Source organism: Anabrus simplex, chromosome 1, assembly GCF_040414725.1.
Source record: "Anabrus simplex isolate iqAnaSimp1 chromosome 1, ASM4041472v1, whole genome shotgun sequence".
Taxonomy (NCBI): domain Eukaryota; kingdom Metazoa; phylum Arthropoda; class Insecta; order Orthoptera; family Tettigoniidae; genus Anabrus; species Anabrus simplex.
The window spans coordinates 888,350,975-888,370,220 of NC_090265.1; the positions used below are offsets into that span (position 1 = coordinate 888,350,975).

Sequence of the window (19,246 nt, forward strand, 5' to 3'; positions counted from 1 at the left end):
GAAAGGAGGCAGAAAATAGCAAAAATACGATCTTGATATTTTCCCGGTTTTGAAAAGAGACAGGAAAGAGCAAATATACGATCTTGATATTTTCCCAAGTCAGCGCTCAAATGTAGAGCACTTTGATGAAGACCATCCCAGCATAGAGCCAGAACAAGTTGATCCTTTCATCCTAGACACACAGAACGTACAGAAAGCATCAAAGATCTGGATAGTTCAGAAGAAGAATTTCTTGGTTTTGAAAATGAACCAGAACCAGAAATATGACAATCTTGACATGCTCCAGGAAGACCAAAAGTGATTAGTTCGGGAACACGAGGCAGACCTTGAAAGTGGGGGACAAATTGATTCCGAATGTCTGGCTGAGGTTCCAATTCAGATGGCATTTTCAGGTCCAGAGAAAAATGAACAGATGCTGGCCATGGCAGATGAATTTTTCCCTATTCTAAGAAACAAGACCTGGGATCTCGTAGACCGCCCAGAAAATAGGACGACAATTGAAAGTCGTGTAGTCCTTAGGAATAAGTACGGAGCAAGGGGTGAGATCACAAGAAGGAAGGCTAAAATCGGGCCAGGAGTTTTTCCCAGAGGCCAGGTATTGACTATACTGAAATGTTCGCACCAGTAGCACGACTCAGCTCAATACGAATGGCTATTGTGCTCGCTGCTCATCATGGAATGTATGTCCGACAATTCGATGTAGCAACTGCATACTTAAATGGAATTATTGACGAGGAAATCTTTATGAAGGTACCAAACTACACGAGAGAAATACTCGAATTCATCGTACAGGAAAGAAATGCAACATCTGAGTTCATAGCTAAAGCCAAGAGATTGCTGAAGATGCTGAACAAGGATTGTGTGTGCTTGAAGCAGGTTGGCCGCTGTTGGCGCCAACGCCTGAACGAGCAACTACTGAAGCTTGGTGTCAAACTAACATCCGGCGATTCGAGCGTCTATGTGAAGGGTTCAGATGCTGATGCTCTCCTAATCATAGTTAATGTTGATAACATTAAATTTTGTCACGGAACTCGAGAGAAATTGACGAGGTCCACAAATTTCTACAAAAGTCGTTTGAGGTCAAAGACCTAGGAGATAGTACTTACTGTCTCGGGATTGAGTTTTCTCGAGATTAATCCAGTATTACCTTGAAACAGAAAGGTTATATTATTGGACATCTTAGTTTGCTTTCGAATGTCTGATTGCAAGCCCATGGCCACGCCAATTGAAGCTGGAATTAAACTGTCAAGATCAAGTACTTGGTCCAAGGATTATGGCGAGAGGTCCACGTACAGAGAGCTCATAGGTGCTCTTATGTACCTATCAACTGCAACGTGTCCAGACATATCTCATGCAGTGAGTGTCTTAAGCCAATACAACACTGGCTAGCAGCAAAGAGGGTAAGAGATACCTGAAGGGTTCTACTGACGTGGGAATCACCGTTGGAAGCGATACCAGTAATTTAACTGGCTATTTAGATGCTGATTGGGCTGCATGCATCAACGATCGCAGGTCGTATATTGGCTTTGACTTTACAATGTAGGCCTATGGCGGAGTCGTATCTTGGGAATCCAGGAGACGGACAGTGGCAATGTCCTAAACGAAGGCTGAATATATGGCCTTGAGTGAGACTTCAAAAGAGGTACCGGTAGTGCACTTACTACGACTAGCAAGGGGGATAGGCATTAACAGTGTGTCGACTGTACAGCTATATAATGACAACAATGGAGCTCAGAAGCTTGCTGGAAATCCTGTTTTCCACTCTTGGATTAAGCACATTGACGTGAGACATAATTTTGTATGAGAGGTTCTTTCATCTGGGGACATCCATCTTGAATATTTGTCAACTTGAGTAGCAGTGGCGAAGCTATTAGTTAATTAATGGGTAGGCAGGAAATCTTACCTTAAAGTTTCTTGTAGAGTAGTTCCAAACGTCGAGTTGTCTTGGTTGCAAAATGGTCAATCACACGGTCCTTCAATACTTGATCACTCATCAATTTCTTCACAAGCATTTTCTCGATAGAAATCTTTCATTGTTCATTGAAATACGCAAGTATGTTTTTATCCTCTTCAGAGTGCTCATACTCCCTTCATAGGAAGCCGTGGTCACAGGAAATATTAATATTAAAGGAATCAATTTTGACACTTCCACATACACTGGTTCGAGGTAATCGAGGACAATATGGTATAAAAGTTTTAGGGAACAAATGTTTGTCTATATCGGAATAAATGTTAATCAATTCACTTTCCAGTCTTTCCCTATTAAAAACGCGGTAACTGAACAGTCTTATGTTCAGTTCAATAGCAGGGAAGCTCTCTTTGTAAACTAAGAACTGAGTTGGATCCAACAATTCAAACTGGATGCTTTCAAAATCGCCAAACCGTATTTCCATTTGCACAATTAAGGTGTCAAGAACTTAATATGTTAACATTTTGAGCTTTCGGAATGTCCTGTCATCTACACTTATCTCGTTATTTATTTTGCGACATTTTACAACGCAAAATGATACTGTATTTTCTGATCGCAGGACCTTGAGGATACCAGTGGTTTTTCTAATGTCAGTATTGCACAGAATTACATCAGATGTGCTTTTATGTTGTAGTAGAGCAACGAGATGGTCTCTATAAAAAATTATCTATAGAGATAGAGCAAATAAATTAATTGGGTCTTCTTGTGTATGGCAAGCAACCCAACAGCTGAATTGTACGACTCACTGTCCCAACCCTCATCATTCTCTGCAATGCCTTCAAAAACCTGTCTTAGATCATCATAGTGTGAAAATATTGTGTGGACTGCTCTCGAATGAAAGCGCCAATGGGTAGCGCATGCTTTTGGAAGTCTGAATCTTTTGGATTCTAGAAGATGAGCTCTTTTTGAGGATATACTAAAAATGAATGAAACGCTGTCAGATTATGAAAGAAGAGCCTGACTGATATTATTGTCTCGTTTTACACAACTAACAGTCCATATCTGAATTGTCACAAATACAGCCAATAATGCATTGATTGCCTTCTAATTCAAAAGGAAAACACACACTTAACAATTGGGTACATCATTGTCACCTTTGCGCGGGGAGTTACTACACTCTCAAATAGCAACGAGACTTGCCTCTCTGGGGTCTAGACCTTGAGGAGAGAGGAGTGCGGGCGGTAAACCAACCATTCCTCCACCACCCCGCGCCATTCACAAGCTGACGGAAGGGAAATAAAACAAAAAGTCCTGGGTGAGACAAGTTACAGACTGCCTCCCTGTCAGAACAAGTAGTCTGCTGTCGCCATCTAACGGGGCGATCGCCAAGCACATCATCTGCTGTCATCATGTAGCACATATCAAAAACAGTTCATTGTTGATTGAACACAATAACAACAGCAGATGTATTTGTTACGATATTTGTGTTTATTCGTATTTCTTAGGGTAGGCATTGCCTCAAATGACTCCAAGTAGTTTCGCCACTGTTGAGAAGATGCCTGCAGACATATTAACCAAGGGCCTACCGAAGGATAAGCGCAGGAAGTGCTTAGAATGTCTGGGTGTCAGAAGACCGAAACTTTGAAGCTGATTGAGCCTTCGAAAGGGGGTGTTGAGAATATCGGCAGAAAGATACGCCAATGCCATACAGAGCTGCGTGAAGCATTAGGTGTCCAGATCTTTTGAACAACGCCATAATCCTACACGATAACGCGACAGCTCACAAGCGGCCATCGTTCAGTGTCGCTTACAATGGTGGGGATGGGAGGTTCTTCCACAGCCGCCTGATTTGAGCCCATGGACTATGATCTAATCCCCAAAGTCAAGAAGCCATTACGTGGACAACGGTTTGCTAACAAAAAGGACATCGCAACAGCATTTCAGAGAGAGGTGTCACACGTTAGCGATATACATGTAGCGAATGGTATTCATCGCCTGCCCCACTGCTGGCAACGCCCAGTGGAAACCTTGGGTGATTATTTCGAAGGTCTGTAACCAGTGGAGACATGGACTTTGTACGTAGTCTTGTGTATTTGCTGTCTATACCATAATAAAACAATGTTTACCAATGGCCTGTGGTCTGTCACTTTCCTACGAGAATCTCCTGAAGTCAGAATTTGTCTTCAAGCACTATGCATAAGTACACGCCCTGTATTTCCAAATGCATACCAGAATTTCGTGTTGTCTCCTGTTCGCGAGAAAAATAATTATTGCCATGACTTATGACTCGACCCTCGTATTATTATTATTATTATTATTATTATTATTATTATTATTATTATTATTATTATTATTATTATTATTATTATTTATATAGGGATCCAATGGATCACGCAAAACTCTAACGATTCTGTTTTCTGAGTTGCCAAACGCTCTCATCCTTCCTCCATGGATCCTTTTTCATTCTTCTGTCCACTTTGCTCCAGTCTTCTTTTTCACTTCGTTCTCCGGTTGCACCTTCCATCCATTAATTTTTTCTCTTCTTCTTCTCCTTCTTATTATTTCTCTTTTTCCATAAATTAATCTTAAAAGGACCACCTCCCTAAGAACTGTGGATGTCTGTTCCACAGAAGAAAATTGAAAACAGATATGAGAAAAATAGAACTGGAAAAACACGGACTGATAACGAAAGAGCACATCCACAAAAAAATGGTAGAGTGGGAGGAAGTGTACACTGTCCTTGTTTTGGTGTTTTCATGTTTGTCCTTGTCCCTCGTTTCTAACGCTTCCTCAGCTATTATTAGTCAGTCATTTTGTTTGTGTGTTCTTATCCACCTTTCTATGTTTGATGATTGATATTTAATTCATTCAGATCCCAACTCATAACTTAGAAGTTCAGGTCTATCAAACTCTCATTTTTTATGGTAGCAGTGTAAAAAAGATATGCTAACAATGAAATGATTTATCTTTGTTGTTTCAGAATATGGACTAGAGCACAATAACCATCTTTCTCAAATTTTGTCGTTCGGAATTGAAATCACAATACAAATCTAATAGTGGCATAAATTAGACATTAGCACCGAAAATTAAAATGCCGAGTCCTAAAAGGAAATGTATTTGGCCTGTAGGACTATCTATATATATATAAAATAAGAGTTTTGTCTGTACACTGCTCAGAATTTGAAAAAAAATGGTATTTCTATATCGGTCATGTCCACAGTAACAAGGAAATGCATTTTTTACTTTTCCGTAATGTCTGTCTGTCTGTCTGTCTGTCTGTCTGTCTGTCTGTCTGTCTGTCTGTCTGTCTGTCTGTCTGTACACGCATCACGAGAAAACGGCTGAAGGGAATTTAATGAAAATCGGAATATAAAGTCGGGTGATGAACCACTACAATATAGACTATAAATTATTTTATTCACGCTGAGTGAAATGGTGCCGTAGTTTAGGGGAAGGCCTGAAATGTAATTCTCAAATAGGTATTTATGTTATTAGTGGTCGTATCTTCACGAAAATTGGTATGCAAAGTCGGGGAACAAGTCGCTATAATCTAGATCATCAATAATTTTATTCACACTGAGTGATGTAGGTTGATGTGCCTTCATTGTAACATCATCGTGGTTAATGCTACTATAAATGTTGCTGAGGAATGTGCTAGGCATACTCAGTTGGCAGGTCCTGCATCAGTTATGTTCACAGCAGCAAAAATCAGGAGGTAGGGCTTACTTTGCTTCAGTGTGAGTGAACGTGTTCTTACAGGTCAGTGGGATGATGAAGATAACTGTGAGACACATGATAAAATAATTTTAGGATGGGAGTTGGGCAGACCTGGATCAATGTGCTCATTGAGCCATAGCCTTCCATAGGAGCAGGTGATTCCGCTCACGAAGAGGAAGTCGTGGAAGACACGTCCCAGCATCATCGAAGTGATAATGTAGACCAGTGCGACAGTCGGCTTTCAATTGATATTTCACGTTTGCTTATCTATAATGGAGGGGTGTGAGAGAAGGAGAATAACCACCACTCATGCTATTTGAATAATTATGTCATGGGAAAATACTTATTATTTTGTAGCTGCTGGTGACAGTGGCCAATGTCTTATATGTCACCAAATATCAAAGGGCACAAAAAACATTATGTTAATTGATTACACAAATGTTTCTAATCCAGGGTGTTGAATGGAATGATGCTCTGCATGACCTTCAAACTTGTATATAAGACAGTAACCTCTGGAGAGACATTCACAAAAGGAGCTTTTACAAAGTACTTTGTCCTGATGTAGTGCGTCAGTTCAGTGCCACTCTGCTCTCATGCCGAACAGCTGCCTGCCGCACGGATAAAATGGCAAAGGATGTTCAACAGCAACTTACTGAAATGCACCACTATGAATCCACACATACAGCAATGATATGTACGATGGTTTAACTGGCGAAGATTGCTTCACGTACTTTCATTCTCTGAGTTCTATTTTTTAGAAATATAGCCACCCATTCTGTCACTCTTTTGTTTAGTCTAATTGCACTCATTTTTGCCAGTATTCTTCCATGACCTACCCTCTCGAATAACTTGAATAGTTCAATCATGATGCAGTCCATTTGATCTCCTGAATCCAAGATATCTGCTATATTTTGCTGGAATCCTAGAAGTTGAGCTTCGGTGGAATAACCTTTCCGAAACCGGAACTGCATTTCATCAAAGTGGTTTATTCATTTTGCAAACATATCTAATATAATCAGAAAGAATGCTTTCCCAAAGCTTACATGCAACACATGTCTAACTGGCCTGTAATTTTGGGCTTTATGTTTGTTACCTTTAAATGCAGGGGCTACAATCTAGCAACTCTCCATTCATTTTCTATAGCTCCTCCATTCAAACAATAATCAAATAAATACTTCAGAAATATAGTCTTTTTCCCAACATATTTTCTTTAGTATATCCCCAGAAATCTTATCAATTCCAGCTGCTTTTCTAGTTTTTGACTTTTCTTCTTATTTGTAAATGTCTTTGTTATTGTAGGTAAATCTCAATACTTCTTTAGCATTAATCACCTCCTCTATCTGGGAATTATCCTTGTAACCAACCATATTTACATACTGCTGACTGAATACTTCTGCCTTTAGAAGATCCTCGCAGACGCACTCCCCTTGTTCATTAATAATTCCTGAAATGTCCTCCCTGGAACCTGTTTCCACGTTAAAGTAACTTTTCATTAAAATTTGTCCGACTGCCAATTATGCTTGCCATCATGTTATCCTTAGCTTTCTTCTTCGTTACATTCAATTTCCTAGTAAGTTCCTTCAATTTCTCCTTTGTACTTCCACCCTCAATATCTGCTTACTTTCAGCAGATATCTTAGATTCAGGACGTCAAATGGACTGTATCACGATTGACCTATTCAAGCCAATTGATAGGGTAAATCATGCGAGACTGCTGGCAAAAATGTGTGCAATTGGACTAGACAAAAGAATGACTGAATGGGTGGCTGTATTTCTAGAAAATAGATCTTAGAGAATTAGAGTAGGTGAAGCTTTATCTGACCCTGTAATATTTAAGAGGGGAATTCCTCAAGGCAGTGTTATTGGACCTTTATGCTTTCTCATATATATAAACGATATGAGTAAAGAAGTGGAATCAGAGATAGGGCTTTTTGCAGATGATGTTATTTTGCATAGAGTAATAAATTACAAGATTGTGAGAAACTGCAAAATGACCTCGATAATGTTGTGAGATGGACAGTAGGCAATGGTATGATGATAAATGGGCTTAAAAGTCAGGTTGTGAGTTTCAAAAATAGGAAAAGTCCCCTCAGTTTTAATTACTGCACTGATGGGATGAAAATTCTTTATGGGGATCACTGTAAGTACCTAGGTGTTAATATAAGGAAAGATCTTCATTGGGGTAATTACATAAATGTGATTCTAAATAAAAGTTACAGATCTCTGCACATGGTTAAGCGGGTGTTTAGGGGTATATAAATCTCCAGTAAAACCCCAACTAGAGTATGGTTCCGATCCTCACCAGGATTTCTTGATTTAAGAACTGGAAAAAATCCAAAGGAAAGCACCCCAATTTGTTCCAGGTGATTTCCAACAAAAGAGTAGTGTTACAAAAATATTGCAAAGTTTGGGCTGGGGAGACTTGAGAGAAATGAGACGGGGGGGGGGTATGTTCTGAGCTGACAGTAGAGAGATGGCGTGGAATAGCATTAGTAGATGAATAAGTTTGAGTGGTGTTTTTAAAAGAAGTAGGAAAGATCACAATATGAATATAATGTGGGAATTTAAGAGGACAAATTGGGGCAAATACTCATTTTAGGAAAAGGTGTTAGTGATTGGAATAATTTGCCAAGGGAGATGTTCAATAAATTTTCCAAATTCTTTGAAATTATTTAAAAGACTAGGTACACAACAGATAGGGAATCTGCCTCCTGGGAGACTGCACTATATGCAGTTCAATGGTGATTGATTGAGATTGTTTGAGATTGGTGACCTAAAATTTGTTGTTGTTATTATTATAAGTGAAAGTGAGGTGTAGTGGAAAGACTAAAGAAAGTGGAGAGGAACCGTATTTGCCCCTACCTGGCTGCAGCTGGATAATGGGAAATGATGATGATGGCGAGTATAACATTGTAAATATTGTTGATTTCGTTTTCGAAACTCTTGGTTGTCCGAGGGACAAAAAAATTTCCCTTCTCTTCAATCCTCTTAACATGTCCAAACCTTATAAGTTTATCCCTCTCCATTCTCTTGAAAAGCTTTTCCACTTCGATTTCCTTCCCAACGTCCTCATTTCTTACGCTGTTCTTTCTTACATAATATTAACTTTATATTATTTCTGTATTGTCACTTAATGGACTTGTAAGAGAATCACAAAGTTCTCACCCATACAATACAAGTTTCTTCAGTTAGCTCAAGACTATGGTCGACTTCATCGTCACTGATAGAAAAATGGGTCAGTATGTTACAGATATTAAAGTCATACCCAGCGAGTGCCTAGGTAGCGATCATCGGCTATTAATCGCTGACTTAAAAGATGTTCATGTGCCCAAAATTAAACAAAAGAAAATTCCAAAGATTAAGACATGGCTGTTGAAAGACATGGAGAAGAAAGGAAAGTATGAAGCAAGGATAACGGCTAAATTACCCAAAACTGAGAAAGGGGTAGTAGAAGAAAATGATCCTTATTCAAAGAAACTCTTAGCCACGGAAATTTGTGGAAAAACAAGTGCCACACCAAAAGAGAAGGAAATACCTTGGTGGAATGACCGAGTGAAGACAGCAGTAAAAGAAATATACTGAAAAGAAAATTAGATCTCGAAAAACAGAAAACAGATGATAGACGAAATGAATAAGAAATTGAATATCTAGCACAGGAATACCGGAAAAAGAAACTGGCTGTAAAAAGACTGATCCAGGAAGAAAGGGAAAAGTTCTGGGATGACTTTACTACAAGGATAGAGGAAGACTGTCAAGGAAGTAGGAAACTAGTATACAAAATAGTAAACAGTAAAAGAAATGAAAATATTAACATATTTGCACTGGAAACAGATGATGGTAGCTTAATACAAACAGAGGAAGGGATCAGGGATGAAATGAAGAAGTACTTCAACATGCTGTTAAATGGAGATGGGGGCAACACCACCACCAATGATTGTAGTGTAGATGAAGCCAAAAGCAACAAATACCCATTAACATGGCTTGAGGTAGAAACAGCACTATATAGCATGCGAAATGGGAAGTCCCCAGGCTTTGATGATCTCAGCTCAGACATGATAAAGGCAGCTGGAATACCAGGCTTGAATTGGCTATATAGAATGTTATCAGTGATTTGGGAAAGTAACAAAATTCCTGAAGATTGGAGTAAAGGAGTCATCATCCCGCTGTTCAAAAAGGGCAACCGACAGAATTGTCGAAATTACAGAGGCATCACGCTGTTGTCACACTCACTGAAGCTGCTGGAAAGGATCATAGAAACAAAACTTAGGAAGATAGTGGAAGCTTTGCTTGAGGAAGAACAACACGGGTTCAGGAAAGGTCGAAGTTCCGTGGATCTTATCTTTGCAGTAAAGATGCTGACAGGAAAGTACTGGGAATATGGAAGAAATCTTGTTATTGCAATTGTGGACATTGAAAAAGCATATGATAGTGTTCCTTGAAACAAGATATGGGAATGTCTGGAAGACATAAAGGTGCCAAAGTACTTAATTGACAAAGTCAAGATGCTATATCAGAAGTGCTACAGTTGGGTCCAGATAGGCAACGGACGATCAAAATTGTTTGAAACACAGAGAGGTGTCCAACAAGGAAGTGCTCTGTCACCACTCCTGTTCGTAATAGTAATGGACAAGGTCATCAAATCTATCAAGAAAATGGACAGTGAACCAAACGCTCTGGTATTTGCTGATGATGTGCTTTTATGGGGAGAAACAGAAGCTGAAGTTCAGAAGAAACTTAATGAAAGGAACAACACATTCAAAAATTTTCGACTGAAGATGAACAAAACAAAGACAGTGGAAATGACCATCAACAGGGAAGGAACAAGCTCAAATATATTTCTGGAAGGAGCAAAAATCGAATCAGCTTCCCACTTCAAGTACCTCGGAAGCACAATATCGAGAGACAACACTGTTAGGCAGGAAATACTCAGCAGGACACAGAAAGCATCAAACTTCTACAGTCAAATCAGGAATCTCCTCTTGGACTGCAAAATACCACAGAAAGTGAAAACAATCATGTACCACACTTACTTCGTACCAATCCTCATGTGCGGTTTAGAGACATGTACCCTACTAAACAAAGACTTCAGCAGAATCCAAACAACTGAAATGAGATTCATTAGAAAGGACAAGATCAGAAATGAAGTGAATAGGAAAGTAACTGGTATTGAGGTTCCTATTATCAGTGTCATAAAGAAACGCAGACTTCAATGGTATGGGCACATAATGAGAATGAACAGGGAAAGACCTGCTAGAAAATATTTCGACCTTAATCTCGTAGGAAGAAGACCACAGGGAGGATAAAGAAAACGTTCGATAGAGACTGTAAGATCAGATGTGGAGGAGAGAGGATACGAATGGGAGGATGTACAGGATTAGAAGATGTATGAAGACAGAAGGAGATGGCGAGCACTTGTACACCACACCCAGGAAACTGGAGTTGGGAAATGATGATGATGATGAGTACATGTTTCGTCCTAGAATATTGGACATCATCGGCTAAAACCTGATTAAGATTTAAAACTAAAAACAAAAGGTATCATAGCGCAAAATGTTAAGCTGAACTATGTTGAGGCTAAAATGATAAGTTCCTGTCAGTTAGAAATGTCTTCTGACGGTTATACGATGCAGCGTTGACGTAAGTTCTTCTTAAAGTAAACCAAAATTGCTGTTGACATTAAAATTCAGCCTTTGGTATTTGAAGTTGTAAACATTAAGTCTTGGCTTATGTTATGTGGAATGTTTTTGTGAACTCGTAAAAGGCCAGACTAGTAAAAGTTAAGGTGAAGAAAAGAAAGAAACAAAAAGTGCTACGAGTGTTAGTTGAGGACAAAAGGAAGTAAAAAGTGGGTGGAATGAAAAAATAAAATAAAACTACTTTCCTGGCCGGCCTTAAGTCGAATCATCCACGTCCTGCAGTTAGCAGCCTGCTGCAACTGACGGTGTGCTTTGCGGGAGTAATAGAGGGGTTGACGGAGAAGCGGAGAATGTGTTAGCGGGCAGAAGGGGAGTGGTCATTGGCACGGATTGGGAGGTAATACGAAATGGAGAGGAGGTGTAATGGACTGATTGGTATTCGGAAGAATCTTATTATTCGTGGAATGATTAAAAACATATTAATTATAGTGTCTATAAGAATATTAACATCTTCGGACAACTCATTCAGATTGCCTGCGGGGTTCAGTCTTTGGTCCATTTATTTATTATTATTATTTACACTGTTTATGCCCACATTGGAGCACATTGGTCTATATTCATAAATATATTCTCATACATATTAAAAAGAAAACCTTTCCTGGTTGTGAGAAGAATAGAAAGATGTTTTTCTATTGAGGAGAAAGAATGTTGGAAATCCGAAATATGGTTGACAAAGCTGAGAATTTGTTGTATTGTTTGGCTTTAATGTGTTCCTGATAACGAATATAAAAACTGCGGCCAGTTTGTTCGACATAAGAAGCTTGGCATTGGTAGCAGGCCAAGTTATAAACACCAGAATTAAAAAATTTAATTGATTTGTTTTTAATACTATGATTAAAGAGTAATCTGGAAGTGTTGTTAGTTGTTCTGAAGGCTAGGTTGACTTTGTGTTTTTTGAAAAGGTTCGTTACTTGGAAAATATTTCCTTAATTAAATGTGAACAAGACATATTTGCTTTTATCCTCTTTTTTACGTTCTCTGGTTAAAGTGGATGGCGGTTTATTTGTGACTTTATTAATAATTTTCTCATTGAAGTTCTTATTATATCCATTGTTGAGAGCTGCATACGAGGCGTGTTTTTTTAAGTAAGGGCCGTTTGAAAATAACTACACAACGAAAGATGATTTTCAAACACCCCATTTATTTGCAGATTCTACACACTTTACTCCATTTTCCAACATAGCTATTAAGTTTGTTTAAACACGTATCATACCTTACAACTAAGTTTTGAATACTCTCTTCCGCCTGCTCCGAAAACCAAGAATTTACGGCTGTCTTCACTTTGTTGTCATCGTGGCAGTTCTTGCCGCTGAGATGATGTTTGAGGTGGCGGAACAGATGGTAATTACTTGGCGCAAGGACAGGGCTGTAAGGTGGGAGGTCAGTAGTGTAGCAAGGGGGATTGAGGAACAATGGGTGCTGTATCAGCATTTTCCCACGAGGTCATTGACCCCTAGTACCACGTGCTATTGTTTACAAACAAGACCACGTGCTGTTGTTTATCGACAAAAGCATGTGTTAGACGCGGAATTTGAATAAGAGAACAACCCTAACCTTACAGACGTCATCTGGAGGGGTGTAACCTCACTCCACATGCCTTTTGTTTACCAACAAGACCACGTGCTCTTGTTTGACGGGTGTGAGTTGGGGATTTTGAATAAGAGTGCAAGGCTAACCTCCACGTGCTTTTTGTTTACAAAAGCAAGATCATGTGCCCTAGTTTGACAGGTGTCAACACGACCACATGACCTTGTTTGACAGGTGTGAGGTGCAGAATTTGAATAAGAGTTCAAGGCTAACCTCACAGACGCTATCGTGGAGCGGCCTAACTACACAGGGCCTAGTTTTACGGCCAGATGCCCTTCCTGTCACCATCTTGCCAGATCCCCTTCCCGACGCTATCTTGGAGGGGCCTAACCTTACAGCGCATAGTTTTACGGCTAGATGCCCTTCCCGACGCCATCTTGCGAGATACCCTTCCCAACGTCATCTTATTTGCCTGGTGTGGAAATGGGAAACTATGGAACGTCATCTTTCAAGATGCCCTTCCCGACGCCACCTTGGAGGGGCCTAACCTTACAGTGCATAGTTTTATGGAGAGATGCCATTCCCGACGCCATCTTGGAGGGGCCTAACTACAGTGTCCAGTTTTACGGTCAGATGTCCCTCCCGCCGCCATTTCGGAGGAGACTAACTACACAGTCACCATATTGGGCCCAGTTTTACGGTTATATACTCCCCGTTGCCATTTTGGAGGGGTCTAACTACACAGTCACCATCTGTGATTTTAAAAGAGGTCAGCTCAAGGTTTACATCTCCATCTGACAGACTACTTAGTTGTGCACCTGTCATCGAGTCTCCATCCAACGGACAAATAACGAGACGTCATAGTCATATCCTTGTTTACGAGAGCCAGCCTAACCACACAGACGCTATTTTGAAGGGGTCTATCCTGACAGACACAATTATGGTGGCCTCTAGCCTAGTTTTTCTCTGCTCAAGGCTTTACGTCTCCATTCGATGGACAAACAACGTGACGTCACAGCGTGACTTGCCCCCTCCTCATGAACAAGTCTAAACATGACGACAGTGCACAAGTGACCTCTTAAGATGGCGACATGACAATATTTTAATGCATATATATTTTCGTGTTTAGAACATACATGGCCCGTTGTTATCTCACCTTGCTCATAATTTTTTTAAATATACATGTATTTTGCACTGAACAGTAAAGATTTGAACAGTCAGCATACATTCCCCTTGTGTTCTGAACAGAAAAACTTACCTTGATCATAAATATATGCCAGGTGAATGAGGAGGGTGTGGTGAGGGGAAGAAATAAACAATAGAAGTTGACACGCAGGCAACCTCGAGGCAAACGATGATGCCATTCTCGAACCTGCTATCTTCCAGATACGAACTTACAGCTGTATGCTCCACTCAGTATAAAACAAAACAATTGAAACTGACATGCAGGCAACGTAAATTGTGACGAGACACAATCCATAGTCACCGAGCGTGAATAAAAAATTCTCTATCACAGGCATGGATTCAAACCCTGAAGAGGAAAACAACGGGAAACTACCTCACTCCTTATTTCTGCAAGCTGGCCACACATGTACATATATATCAATACTGCTCGCAGTAAAGAAACAGTCATATTATACACATACATCTCGCCATAAAACTATGCACTGTAAGGTTAGGCCCCTCCAAGATGGCGTCGGGAAGGGTATCTTGCAAGATGGCGTTTCATAGTTCCCCATTTTCACACCAGGCAAATAAGATGACGTTGGGAAGGGCATCTCGCAAGATGGCGTCAGTAAGGGCATCTGGCCATAAAACTAGGGCCCTGTGAGGTTAGACCCCTCCAAGAAGAAATCGGGAAGGGCATCTTGCAAGATGGCGTTCCATGGTTTCCCATTTTCACACCAGGCAAATAAGATGACGTTGGTAAGGGGATCTGGCAAGGTGGTGTTGGGAAGGGCACCTAGCCACCCTTTTTTTCTTTACGTCGCACCGACCCAGATATGTCTTATGGCGTCGATGGGATAGGAAAGGCCTAGGAAGTGGAAGAAAGCGGCCGTGGCCTTAATTAAGGTACAGCCCCGGCATTTGCCTGGTGTGAAAATGGGAAACCATCTTCAGGGCTGCCGACAGTGGGGCTCGAACCCACTATCTCCCGAATACTGGATACTGGCCGTACTTAAGTGACTGCAGCTATCGAGCTCGGTCTCATCACCCTGTGAGGTTAGGTCCCTTTAAGGTAACGTCGGGAAGGGCATCTCGCAAGATGGTGATGGGAAGGACATCTGGCCGCAAAACTAGGCCCTGTGTAGTTAGGCCCCTCCAAAATAGCGTCTGTGAGGTTAGCCTTGTGCTCTTATTCAAATTCTGTGCCTCACACCTGTCAAGCCAGAGTACGTGGTCTTGTTGACACCTGTCAAACAAGAGCATGTGGTCTTGTTTTGTAAACAAAAAGCATGTGGAGTGAGGTTAGCCCCCTCCAAGATGCCGTCTGTGAGGTTAGCCTAGCACTCTTATTCAAAATCCCCACCTCATACCTGTCAAACAAGAGCATGTGGTCTCCAAGATTATGTCTGTGAGGTTGGGATTGTTCCCTTATTCAAATTCCGCACCTAACACATGCTTACATTGGTAAACAAGAGCACGCGGTCTTCTTGTAAACAATAGCATGTTGTACTAGAGGTCAATGACCTTGCCAGGGGTTAGTAACCTCATGAAAGGAGCAAATTCAGCACCCATTGTTTCTGAATCCCCCTTGCTACACTACTGTGGTCTAAAGCTTCCCAGCCAAAGGTGTCCAGGAAACCTCCGATCTGAGCTGCAGTGTGAGGCCTTGCATTGCATTTTAGGCCTAGGTGACTTACCTTTGAAATTTGTATAATTTTGGAAACTTTTTCCAACTCTGTTTTATTTTATGTCCTGTGCGACTTATGTCGCTTACTGTAACTGTATTCCATCCGTCCGCAGAGTAACTTCAAATGTTTATATATGATGTAAGTCACGATTTTCCTGTTATCTATTGGTCTGCCTCAGACCAACTCGAGAGCGAGCCGTTAGGCTCGTTCGCTGTTCTGCCCGCTCCTGCAGCAGCTTGCTTTGTAGCGTGAACTGAGTCCAGTGTCGAGCTTCAAGATGGCTAGAAGCCTTGCGCGTGGGCTCTCTGATAGGGCATCTTTCCATTTAGACATGCCCGGATGATGTGCTATGGATATGGGCTAAGCCCATGAAGTGTTTTAATTTTCTTTAATTATTTATTATTTACTTCATTTCTCGAGTGGACGTCCGTTTTTTTTTTTTTTTTTTTTTTCTGCTTAAATAGTGTGCTGAAGGAATGTAAGTAGGCTGCATTTCAAACTTTTGCCATGCGTTAGTTTTCTTTGCATGGATGAAAAGTAAGTCAACTACAATTTTCTCTTTACCATGGAGCTGGATGGCATCGTCTCAAAACCTTCATTTGACGAGTGGAAATTTTTATGTTCTACTATCACCATTTCTAAAGATCTTCATTTTGAAAGAACATGAAAAATTTTTCAATATGAAAACTTCCGGATTAATGACTACATCATTTAAAACAATTTCATGTGGGAGTAATACCTTTGGATAAATGTTACAAATGATTTTGCTGTTTCAAATTTTGTTTGAGATGTTTCATGGAGATTAATTTATAATGTAATTAAATCTTTTAATAAGTTTGAGATCGTGAGATTATCTCCGTAGATCGGGATCTAGTTCTGTTTTATGCTATCTTTTCTGTGTTTCTTTCCCTTTGGTATATCCAAATACAGTAGAGACATCTTTCCTTGCTTCTGTACGCTCACTGATGTTGACATTTCCATGGCAACCATCACCAGGAAGAACTATTGTTTGGTTTGGGGATTATTAATTACGGTTTGGTGGTGTTTGGATATATTATTTTAATTTGTGACGTGCATGCCATTATGGTGGGAGTTATTGGCTCTTTATTCAACTTAATTGAATTATGATTTGAAACCGTGTACTATTCCTGCTGGTTTGAGCTGCCCTGCCCTTCATGGCGATTTGATTTTATGTGTGAACGCACTGTTATGCCTCGTCCTGTTTGCTCTGCTAATTTACGACCGTATTCTAATTTTTGGTGGGCTCCCTTTTTAATCTGTTGTGTTATCTTTTCTTCCTTTTCTAAGCATGGTGTAATTTTGGGGCCATTTGATGGTCTGTTTCATGTCTTAAAATTTTTGTGTGCCTCTCCAGTTTTGGAAAATGCATTCTGTGCATGTTATTTAATTCCTTGTTGCAGCTATTGTGTCCCACTTCAGGAGAAACTCTTGCAGGCTTTCTTAAACACACTTTCACATTTGTAAAAAATTCCTGAAGAAAGATTTCGGTTTGAATTATAGATATACAAGTGAATTCTTGTGAAGTTTAAGATATTTACTCAAGTCTCCTTCTGGCGAGCAGTAAAATAAGTCCATGGACATTAATGCAAATAATTACCGGTATTTGTAATTGATCTGGTTTCAAGTTAATCTTTTGAATTATTTTCTTAGTTTAGAGGTTGTCTCTCATTTCAAGGTATCCTTTGTTTTTCAACAAAGTTTAATTTAGTTAATCAATTGTTAACAGTTATCTAATTTAAGAGTTTATTTTGTTAACCAATCATCCCTTAAGTAATTAATCTTATCATTTTGTGTAGGTGCACCTTTTAATTTTTATCCATTGGTTTTCTTAACTATCGTATGTAATTTTTGGTCGCAGATATTAAATAATGTATCCCCTTTAAGAATATAACAGAGTTTTTCTTTCATGTTTTCCATTATTTACTACCGTGCAAGTCTTTTGGTCTCAATCTGGGTTGCCTCTGATTTTGAGCCTGTTTCTGAACTGGGTAAGTATTTTTCTGCTTCCTTTTAAAGTTTTTCTTGGTTTTCTTGCTATCTGTTGCTCTTGTTTACTTGTACCAGTAATTGCCGGTACGACTGGTACAGAAGGACAATTTGCTTTGTCGGCATGCCACATCTTTTGTTTTGTAATGCTCTGCGTAGCTTTCTCAAGGTTTGGCATGGGGCGGGCTAGTCAATAATCTTGAACATTTGAGCAAGCACAGAACAGAACTGTACAGGTTAGCAACAGAGGACTGTTGTTCTCGAGGTATGCCGGTACACGACTCATGCGCTCGTTGTGACCTGCGCGCCGACTACTAGTGTCTACAACATTTTTAGCATTCATTTTCCTCAATAGAAAGAAATCTCTTTCTATTCTTCTTACAACCAGGAAAGGTTTCCTTATGGATATATATGAGAATACCGAATTTTTTACAGCTATGATTGCCCAGTAATGAGGAAAGGTTGTCTCACAAAAATCGGATGAAATTAAAACTTGGTATACAGATCAACAATAAGTTCCTTTTAGTCATTTTAAAGTTTGGTAATGATCAGATCAATTCTTTTAAAGTTATCAATTTTCTAATTGAGCGCCCCATTGAAAATGGAAAAAATACTGGCACTTTATTTGTTAAACCTGCATTAAAATTTTACCTGGGTACCTACGATAAAAGTCTCTACTCCATGTAATTAAACATAGAATAAAATTTGCTAAATTTTCAGGTACCTTAGCTCTGTCTGTGTGGATAAACTTTTTATTAATGTATTAATTTGATTGCCTGTACCTTTTTCCACAATAGTAAACAAGTCTATCAACTATCCCAACCACTATATGGTTATGTACTAGCCACTGCTAGACTGAGGTCCAAAAGTGGCTTCTTCAAAACCACTGCAGTCTTGCAAACTACAGCAGCTACAGCAAGAAAACAAATGTGTATTTCTCAACTTGAGAATAACTCTACCTGCCCTCGCCCTTTGGAAAGTCTCCCACCTGGACATGGAGAAAATATTGAACTGTGTGGAGGTCACTCAATTGTCTTCATTGTGTAGTTGGAAGATCCAAGAGTAATCTGCAGAAATGGCACTTCCCTGCTGATTGTAGAGAACCACAGACTATGGAGCATGTACAGGATTGCCTGCTGTTCCCTGCATCTTTTACAGTAAAAGATCTTCTCCTTGCAACATCAAATGTTATTGAGTTTGCACATGACTTAGTTTATGACTGTAATATGTGTAACCATGTTTTGTATGCTTCTGATTCGAATAAATATATAAACTTGTTGGGGAATATCTACTTTACAGTCTTTGATGAAAATTAAACTTAATGGACTTACTTTGAATTCATGGGATGCAGTTATCATCACCTCAGGACATCACTTAGGAGACAAACATTACCGGTGCTCAGTATAGAAAAAGATGAGGAGAAATCCTACCTCAAAATTTTTCTTTGTGGTAAGCTTATACAGGGTAATTCACCTAACATGTTACACAGAAATCACTTCTAAACCATTAAAGATATCGGCATTCTGTTTTCATATT

The 19,246-nt window shown here is 39.7% G+C and overlaps 1 protein-coding gene across 2 annotated transcripts in view; it reads right to left on the reverse strand.

Annotated features, from left to right (window-relative positions):
* Positions 1-19,246, reverse strand: part of Cth (Cystathionine gamma-lyase) — a 664,174-nt gene that overhangs the window by 630,409 nt on the left and 14,519 nt on the right. The window lies entirely within an intron of this gene.